This window comes from Leptodactylus fuscus, unplaced genomic scaffold (assembly GCF_031893055.1).
Source record: "Leptodactylus fuscus isolate aLepFus1 unplaced genomic scaffold, aLepFus1.hap2 HAP2_SCAFFOLD_174, whole genome shotgun sequence".
NCBI classification, from domain to species: Eukaryota; Metazoa; Chordata; class Amphibia; order Anura; family Leptodactylidae; genus Leptodactylus; species Leptodactylus fuscus.
The window spans coordinates 207,298-218,428 of record NW_027440196.1 but is presented as its reverse complement, the minus strand read 5'-3'; positions in this window follow the sequence as shown (position 1 = coordinate 218,428).

The window sequence follows — 11,131 nt, the reverse complement described above, 5'->3', positions numbered from 1 at the left end:
TGAGGCAGTGTACTGTACAGTATATAATACAGGTGTGTGTAGTATATAGAGGCAGTGTACTGTACAGTATATAATACAGGTCTGTGCAGTATATAGAGGCAGTGTACTGTACAGTATATAATACAGGTGTGTGTAGTATATAGAGGCAGTGTACTGTACAGTATATAATACAGGTGTGTGTAGTATATAGAGGCAGTGTACTGTACAGTATATAATACAGGTGTGTGTAGTATATAGAGGCAGTGTACTGTACAGTATATAATACAGGTGTGTGTAGTATATAGAGGCAGTGTACTGTACAGTATATAATACAGGTGTGTGTAGTATATAGAGGCAGTGTACTGTACAGTATATAATACAGGTCTGTGCAGTATATAGAGGCAGTGTACTGTACAGTATATAATACAGGTGTGTGTAGTATATAGAGGCAGTGTACTGTACAGTATATAATACAGGTGTGTGTAGTATATAGAGGCAGTGTACTGTACAGTATATAATACAGGTCTGTGTAGTATATAGAGGCAGTGTACAGTACAGTATATAATACAGGTCTGTGCAGTATATAGAGGCAGTGTACTGTACAGTATATAATACAGGTGTGTGTAGTATATAGAGGCAGTGTACTGTACAGTATATAATACAGGTGTGTGTAGTATATAGAGGCAGTGTACTGTACAGTATATAATACAGGTGTGTGTAGTATATAGAGGCAGTGTACTGTACAGTATATAATACAGGTCTGTGTAGTATATAGAGGCAGTGTACTGTACAGTATATAATACAGGTGTGTGTAGTATATAGAGGCAGTGTACTGTACAGTATATAATACAGGTGTGTGTAGTATATAGAGGCAGTGTACTGTACAGTATATAATACAGGTGTGTGTAGTATATAGAGGCAGTGTACTGTACAGTATATAATACAGGTGTGTGTAGTATATAGAGGCAGTGTACTGTACAGTATATAATACAGGTCTGTGCAGTATATAGAGGCAGTGTACTGTACAGTATATAATACAGGTCTGTGCAGTATATAGAGGCAGTGTACTGTACAGTATATAATACAGGTCTGTGCAGTATATAGAGGCAGTGTACTGTACAGTATATAATACAGGTCTGTGTAGTATATAGAGGCAGTGTACTGTACAGTATATAATACAGGTGTGTGTAGTATATAGAGGCAGTGTACTGTACAGTATATAATACAGGTCTGTGCAGTATATAGAGGCAGTGTACTGTACAGTATATAATACAGGTGTGTGTAGTATATAGAGGCAGTGTACTGTACAGTATATAATACAGGTCTGTGCAGTATATAGAGGCAGTGTACTGTACAGTATATAATACAGGTCTGTGCAGTATATAGAGGCAGTGTACTGTACAGTATATAATACAGGTGTGTGTAGTATATAGAGGCAGTGTACTGTACAGTATATAATACAGGTGTGTGTAGTATATAGAGGCAGTGTACTGTACAGTATATAATACAGGTGTGTGTAGTATATAGAGGCAGTGTACTGTACAGTATATAATACAGGTCTGTGCAGTATATAGAGGCAGTGTACTGTACAGTATATAATACAGGTGTGTGTAGTATATAGAGGCAGTGTACTGTACAGTATATAATACAGGTCTGTGCAGTATATAGAGGCAGTGTACTGTACAGTATATAATACAGGTGTGTGTAGTATATAGAGGCAGTGTACTGTACAGTATATAATACAGGTGTGTGTAGTATATAGAGGCAGTGTACTGTACAGTATATAATACAGGTGTGTGTAGTATATAGAGGCAGTGTACTGTACAGTATATAATACAGGTGTGTGTAGTATATAGAGGCAGTGTACTGTACAGTATATAATACAGGTGTGTGTAGTATATAGAGGCAGTGTACTGTACAGTATATAATACAGGTCTGTGCAGTATATAGAGGCAGTGTACTGTACAGTATATAATACAGGTGTGTGTAGTATATAGAGGCAGTGTACTGTACAGTATATAATACAGGTGTGTGTAGTATATAGAGGCAGTGTACTGTACAGTATATAATACAGGTCTGTGTAGTATATAGAGGCAGTGTACTGTACAGTATATAATACAGGTCTGTGCAGTATATAGAGGCAGTGTACTGTACAGTATATAATACAGGTGTGTGTAGTATATAGAGGCAGTGTACTGTACAGTATATAATACAGGTGTGTGTAGTATATAGAGGCAGTGTACTGTACAGTATATAATACAGGTGTGTGTAGTATATAGAGGCAGTGTACTGTACAGTATATAATACAGGTGTGTGTAGTATATAGAGGCAGTGTACTGTACAGTATATAATACAGGTGTGTGTAGTATATAGAGGCAGTGTACTGTACAGTATATAATACAGGTCTGTGCAGTATATAGAGGCAGTGTACTGTACAGTATATAATACAGGTGTGTGTAGTATATAGAGGCAGTGTACTGTACAGTATATAATACAGGTCGTGTGCAGTATATAGAGGCAGTGTACTGTACAGTATATAATACAGGTGTGTGTAGTATATAGAGGCAGTGTACTGTACAGTATATAATACAGGTGTGTGTAGTATATAGAGGCAGTGTACTGTACAGTATATAATACAGGTGTGTGTAGTATATAGAGGCAGTGTACTGTACAGTATATAATACAGGTCTGTGCAGTATATAGAGGCAGTGTACTGTACAGTATATAATACAGGTCTGTGCAGTATAGAGGCAGTGTACTGTACAGTATATAATACAGGTGTGTGTAGTATATAGAGGCAGTGTACTGTACAGTATATAATACAGGTCTGTGCAGTATATAGAGGCAGTGTACTGTACAGTATATAATACAGGTGTGTGTAGTATATAGAGGCAGTGTACTGTACAGTATATAATACAGGTGTGTGTAGTATATAGAGGCAGTGTACTGTACAGTATATAATACAGGTGTGTGTAGTATATAGAGGCAGTGTACTGTACAGTATATAATACAGGTGTGTGTAGTATATAGAGGCAGTGTACTGTACAGTATATAATACAGGTGTGTGTAGTATATAGAGGCAGTGTACTGTACAGTATATAATACAGGTGTGTGTAGTATATAGAGGCAGTGTACTGTACAGTATATAATACAGGTCTGTGTAGTATATAGAGGCAGTGTACTGTACAGTATATAATACAGGTCTGTGCAGTATATAGAGGCAGTGTACTGTACAGTATATAATACAGGTGTGTGTAGTATATAGAGGCAGTGTACTGTACAGTATATAATACAGGTGTGTGTAGTATATAGAGGCAGTGTACTGTACAGTATATAATACAGGTGTGTGTAGCTATATAGAGGCAGTGTACTGTACAGTATATAATACAGGTGCTGTGTCAGTATATAGAGGCAGTGTACTGTACAGTATATAATACAGGTGTGTGTAGTATATAGAGGCAGTGTACTGTACAGTATATAATACAGGTGTGTGTAGTATATAGAGGCAGTGTACTGTACAGTATATAATACAGGTGTGTGTAGTATATAGAGGCAGTGTACTGTACAGTATATAATACAGGTGTGTGTAGTATATAGAGGCAGTGTACTGTACAGTATATAATACAGGTGTGTGTAGTATATAGAGGCAGTGTACTGTACAGTATATAATACAGGTCTGTGTAGTATATAGAGGCAGTGTACTGTACAGTATATAATACAGGTGTGTGTAGTATATAGAGGCAGTGTACTGTACAGTATATAATACAGGTGTGTGTAGTATATAGAGGCAGTGTACTGTACAGTATATAATACAGGTGTGTGTAGTATATAGAGGCAGTGTACTGTACAGTATATAATACAGGTGTGTGTAGTATATAGAGGCAGTGTACTGTACAGTATATAATACAGGTCGTGTGTAGTATATAGAGGCAGTGTACTGTACAGTATATAATACAGGTGTGTGTAGTATATAGAGGCAGTGTACTGTACAGTATATAATACAGGTGTGTGTAGTATATAGAGGCAGTGTACTGTACAGTATATAATACAGGTGTGTGTAGTATATAGAGGCAGTGTACTGTACAGTATATAATACAGGTCTGTGCAGTATATAGAGGCAGTGTACTGTACAGTATATAATACAGGTGTGTGTAGTATATAGAGGCAGTGTACTGTACAGTATATAATACAGGTCTGTGCAGTATATAGAGGCAGTGTACTGTACAGTATATAATACAGGTGTGTGTAGTATATAGAGGCAGTGTACTGTACAGTATATAATACAGGTCTGTGTAGTATATAGAGGCAGTGTACTGTACAGTATATAATACAGGTGTGTGTAGTATATAGAGGCAGTGTACTGTACAGTATATAATACAGGTGTGTGTAGTATATAGAGGCAGTGTACTGTACAGTATATAATACAGGTCTGTGCAGTATATAGAGGCAGTGTACTGTACAGTATATAATACAGGTGTGTGTAGTATATAGAGGCAGTGTACTGTACAGTATATAATACAGGTGTGTGTAGTATATAGAGGCAGTGTACTGTACAGTATATAATACAGGTGTGTGTAGTATATAGAGGCAGTGTACTGTACAGTATATAATACAGGTGTGTGTAGTATATAGAGACAGTGTGCTGTACAGTATATAATACAGGTGTGTGCAGTATATAGAGGCAGTGTACTGTACAGTATATAATACAGGTGTGTGCAGTATATAGAGGCAGTGTACTGTACAGTATATATACAGGTGTGTGTAGTATATAGAGGCAGTGTACTGTACAGTATATAATACAGGTCTGTGCAGTATATAGAGGCAGTGTACTGTACAGTATATATACAGGTGTGTGTAGTATATAGAGGCAGTGTACTGTACAGTATATAATACAGGTGTGTGTAGTATATAGAGACAGTGTGCTGTACAGTATATAATACAGGTGTGTGCAGTATATAGAGGCAGTGTACTGTACAGTATATAATACAGGTCTGTGCAGTATATAGAGGCAGTGTACTGTACAGTATATATACAGGTCTGTGCAGTATATAGAGGCAGTGTACTGTACAGTATATAATACAGGTGTGTGCAGTATATAGAGGCAGTGTACTGTACAGTATATAATACAGGTGTGTGTAGTATATAGAGGCAGTGTACTGTACAGTATATAATACAGGTGTGTGTAGTATATAGAGGCAGTGTACTGTACAGTATATAATACAGGTGTGTGTAGTATATAGAGGCAGTGTACTGTACAGTATATAATACAGGTCTGTGCAGTATATAGAGGCAGTGTACTGTACAGTATATAATACAGGTCTGTGTAGTATATAGAGGCAGTGTACTGTACAGTATATAATACAGGTCTGTGCAGTATATAGAGGCAGTGTACTGTACAGTATATAATACAGGTCTGTGTAGTATATAGAGGCAGTGTACTGTACAGTATATAATACAGGTGTGTGTAGTATATAGAGGCAGTGTACTGTACAGTATATAATACAGGTCTGTGCAGTATATAGAGGCAGTGTACTGTACAGTATATAATACAGGTCTGTGCAGTATATAGAGGCAGTGTACTGTACAGTATATATACAGGTGTGTGTAGTATATAGAGGCAGTGTACTGTGCAGTATATAATACAGGTGTGTGTAGTATATAGAGGCAGTGTACTGTACAGTATATATACAGGTGTGTGTAGTATATAGAGACAGTGTGCTGTACAGTATATAATACAGGTGTGTGTAGTATATAGAGGCAGTGTACTGTACAGTATATAATACAGGTGTGTGTAGTATATAGAGACAGTGTGCTGTACAGTATATAATACAGGTGTGTGTAGTATATAGAGGCAGTGTACTGTACAGTATATAATACAGGTGTGTGTAGTATATAGAGACAGTGTACTGTACAGTATATAATACAGGTCTGTGCAGTATATAGAGGCAGTGTGCTGTACAGTATATAATACAGGTGTGTGTAGTATATAGAGACAGTGTACTGTACAGTATATAATACAGGTGTGTGTAGTATATAGAGGCAGTGTACTGTACAGTATATAATACAGGTGTGTGTAGTATATAGAGACAGTGTACTGTACAGTATATAATACAGGTCTGTGCAGTATATAGAGGCAGTGTGCTGTACAGTATATAATACAGGTGTGTGTAGTATATAGAGGCAGTGTACTGTACAGTATATAATACAGGTCTGTGCAGTATATAGAGGCAGTGTACTGTACAGTATATAATACAGGTCTGTGCAGTATATAGAGGCAGTGTACTGTACAGTATATAATACAGGTGTGTGTAGTATATAGAGGCAGTGTACTGTACAGTATATAATACAGGTGTGTGTAGTATATAGAGGCAGTGTACTGTACAGTATATAATACAGGTGTGTGTAGTATATAGAGACAGTGTACTGTACAGTATATAATACAGGTCTGTGCAGTATATAGAGGCAGTGTACTGTACAGTATATAATACAGGTCTGTGTAGTATATAGAGGCAGTGTACTGTACAGTATATAATACAGGTGTGTGTAGTATATAGAGGCAGTGTACTGTACAGTATATAATACAGGTGTGTGTAGTATATAGAGACAGTGTACTGTACAGTATATAATACAGGTCTGTGTAGTATATAGAGGCAGTGTACTGTACAGTATATAATACAGGTGTGTGTAGTAAATAGAGGCAGTGTACTGTACAGTATATAATACAGGTCTGTGCAGTATATAGAGGCAGTGTACTGTACAGTATATAATACAGGTGTGTGTAGTATATAGAGGCAGTGTACTGTACAGTATATAATACAGGTGTGTGTAGTATATAGAGGCAGTGTACTGTACAGTATATAATACAGGTCTGTGCAGTATATAGAGGCAGTGTACTGTACAGTATATAATACAGGTGTGTGTAGTATATAGAGGCAGTGTACTGTACAGTATATAATACAGGTGTGTGTAGTATATAGAGGCAGTGTACTGTACAGTATATAATACAGGTGTGTGTAGTATATAGAGGCAGTGTACTGTACAGTATATAATACAGGTCTGTGTAGTATATAGAGGCAGTGTACTGTACAGTATATAATACAGGTGTGTGTAGTATATAGAGGCAGTGTACTGTACAGTATATAATACAGGTGTGTGTAGTATATAGAGGCAGTGTACTGTACAGTATATAATACAGGTGTGTGTAGTATATAGAGGCAGTGTACTGTACAGTATATAATACAGGTGTGTGTAGTATATAGAGGCAGTGTACTGTACAGTATATAATACAGGTGTGTGTAGTATATAGAGACAGTGTGCTGTACAGTATATAATACAGGTGTGTGCAGTATATAGAGGCAGTGTACTGTACAGTATATAATACAGGTGTGTGCAGTATATAGAGGCAGTGTACTGTACAGTATATATACAGGTGTGTGTAGTATATAGAGGCAGTGTACTGTACAGTATATAATACAGGTCTGTGCAGTATATAGAGGCAGTGTACTGTACAGTATATATACAGGTGTGTGTAGTATATAGAGGCAGTGTACTGTACAGTATATAATACAGGTGTGTGTAGTATATAGAGACAGTGTGCTGTACAGTATATAATACAGGTGTGTGCAGTATATAGAGGCAGTGTACTGTACAGTATATAATACAGGTCTGTGCAGTATATAGAGGCAGTGTACTGTACAGTATATATACAGGTCTGTGCAGTATATAGAGGCAGTGTACTGTACAGTATATAATACAGGTGTGTGCAGTATATAGAGGCAGTGTACTGTACAGTATATATACAGGTGTGTGTAGTATATAGAGGCAGTGTACTGTGCAGTATATAATACAGGTGTGTGTAGTATATAGAGGCAGTGTACTGTACAGTATATAATACAGGTGTGTGTAGTATATAGAGGCTGTGTACTGTACAGTATATAATACAGGTCTGTGCAGTATATAGAGGCAGTGTACTGTACAGTATATAATACAGGTCTGTGTAGTATATAGAGGCAGTGTACTGTACAGTATATATACAGGTGTGTGTAGTATATAGAGGCAGTGTACTGTACAGTATATAATACAGGTGTGTGTAGTATATAGAGGCAGTGTACTGTACAGTATATAATACAGGTCTGTGCAGTATATAGAGGCAGTGTACTGTACAGTATATAATACAGGTCTGTGCAGTATATAGAGGCAGTGTACTGTACAGTATATAATACAGGTCTGTGTAGTATATAGAGGCAGTGTACTGTACAGTATATAATACAGGTCTGTGCAGTATATAGAGGCAGTGTACTGTACAGTATATAATACAGGTCTGTGTAGTATATAGAGGCAGTGTACTGTACAGTATATATACAGGTGTGTGTAGTATATAGAGGCAGTGTACTGTACAGTATATAATACAGGTCTGTGCAGTATATAGAGGCAGTGTACTGTACAGTATATAATACAGGTCTGTGCAGTATATAGAGGCAGTGTACTGTACAGTATATATACAGGTGTGTGTAGTATATAGAGGCAGTGTACTGTGCAGTATATAATACAGGTGTGTGTAGTATATAGAGGCAGTGTACTGTACAGTATATATACAGGTGTGTGTAGTATATAGAGACAGTGTGCTGTACAGTATATAATACAGGTGTGTGTAGTATATAGAGGCAGTGTACTGTACAGTATATAATACAGGTGTGTGTAGTATATAGAGACAGTGTGCTGTACAGTATATAATACAGGTGTGTGTAGTATATAGAGGCAGTGTACTGTACAGTATATAATACAGGTGTGTGTAGTATATAGAGACAGTGTACTGTACAGTATATAATACAGGTCTGTGCAGTATATAGAGGCAGTGTGCTGTACAGTATATAATACAGGTGTGTGTAGTATATAGAGACAGTGTACTGTACAGTATATAATACAGGTGTGTGTAGTATATAGAGGCAGTGTACTGTACAGTATATAATACAGGTGTGTGTAGTATATAGAGACAGTGTACTGTACAGTATATAATACAGGTCTGTGCAGTATATAGAGGCAGTGTGCTGTACAGTATATAATACAGGTGTGTGTAGTATATAGAGGCAGTGTACTGTACAGTATATAATACAGGTGTGTGTAGTATATAGAGGCAGTGTACTGTACAGTATATAATACAGGTCTGTGCAGTATATAGAGGCAGTGTACTGTACAGTATATAATACAGGTCTGTGCAGTATATAGAGGCAGTGTACTGTACAGTATATAATACAGGTGTGTGTAGTATATAGAGGCAGTGTACTGTACAGTATATAATACAGGTGTGTGTAGTATATAGAGACAGTGTACTGTACAGTATATAATACAGGTGTGTGTAGTATATAGAGACAGTGTACTGTACAGTATATAATACAGGTCTGTGTAGTATATAGAGGCAGTCTACTGTACAGTATATAATACAGGTCTGTGCAGTATATAGAGGCAGTGTACTGTACAGTATATAATACAGGTGTGTGTAGTATATAGAGACAGTGTACTGTACAGTATATATACAGGTGTGTGTAGTATATAGAGGCAGTGTACTGTACAGTATATAATACAGGTGTGTGTAGTATATAGAGGCAGTGTACTGTACAGTATATAATACAGGTCTGTGCAGTATATAGAGGCAGTGTACTGTACAGTATATAATACAGGTCTGTGTAGTATATAGAGGCAGTGTACTGTACAGTATATAATACAGGTCTGTGCAGTATATAGAGGCAGTGTACTGTACAGTATATAATACAGGTGTGTGTAGTATATAGAGGCAGTGTACTGTACAGTATATAATACAGGTGTGTGTAGTATATAGAGACAGTGTGCTGTACAGTATATAATACAGGTGTGTGTAGTATATAGAGACAGTGTACTGTACAGTATATAATACAGGTCTGTGCAGTATATAGAGGCAGTGTACTGTACAGTATATAATACAGGTGTGTGTAGTATATAGAGACAGTGTACTGTACAGTATATAATACAGGTGTGTGTAGTATATAGAGACAGTGTACTGTACAGTATATAATACAGGTGTGTGTAGTATATAGAGGCAGTGTACTGTACAGTATATAATACAGGTGTGTGTAGTATATAGAGGCAGTGTACTGTACAGTATATAATACAGGTGTGTGTAGTATATAGAGACAGTGTACTGTACAGTATATAATACAGGTCTGTGCAGTATATAGAGGCAGTGTACTGTACAGTATATAATACAGGTGTGTGTAGTATATAGAGGCAGTGTACTGTACAGTATATAATACAGGTGTGTGTAGTATATAGAGGCAGTGTACTGTACAGTATATAATACAGGTGTGTGTAGTATATAGAGACAGTGTACTGTACAGTATATAATACAGGTCTGTGCAGTATATAGAGGCAGTGTACTGTACAGTATATAATACAGGTGTGTGCAGTATATAGAGGCAGTGTACTGTACAGTATATAATACAGGTGTGTGTAGTATATAGAGGCAGTGTACTGTACTGTATATAATACTGGTGTGTGTAGTATATAGAGGCAGTGTACTGTACAGTATATAATACAGGTGTGTGTAGTATATAGAGGCAGTGTACTGTGCAGTATATAATACAGGTGTGTGTAGTATATAGAGGCAGTGTACTGTACAGTATATAATACAGGTGTGTGTAGTATATAGAGGCAGAGTACTGTACAGTATATAATACAGGTGTGTGTAGTATATAGAGGCAGTGTACTGTACAGTATATAATACAGGTGTGTGTAGTATATAGAGGCAGTGTACTGTACAGTATATAATACAGGTCTGTGTAGTATATAGAGGCAGTGTACTGTACAGTATATAATACAGGTGTGTGTAGTATATAGAGGCAGTGTACTGTACAGTATATAATACAGGTGTGTGTAGTATATAGAGGCAGTGTACTGTACAGTATATAATACAGGTCTGTGCAGTATATAGAGGCAGTGTACTGTACAGTATATAATACAGGTGTGTGTAGTATATAGAGGCAGTGTACTGTACAGTATATAATACAGGTGTGTGTAGTATATAGAGGCAGTGTACTGTACAGTATATAATACAGGTGTGTGTAGTATATAGAGGCAGTGTACTGTACAGTATATAATACAGGTCTGTGCAGTATATAGA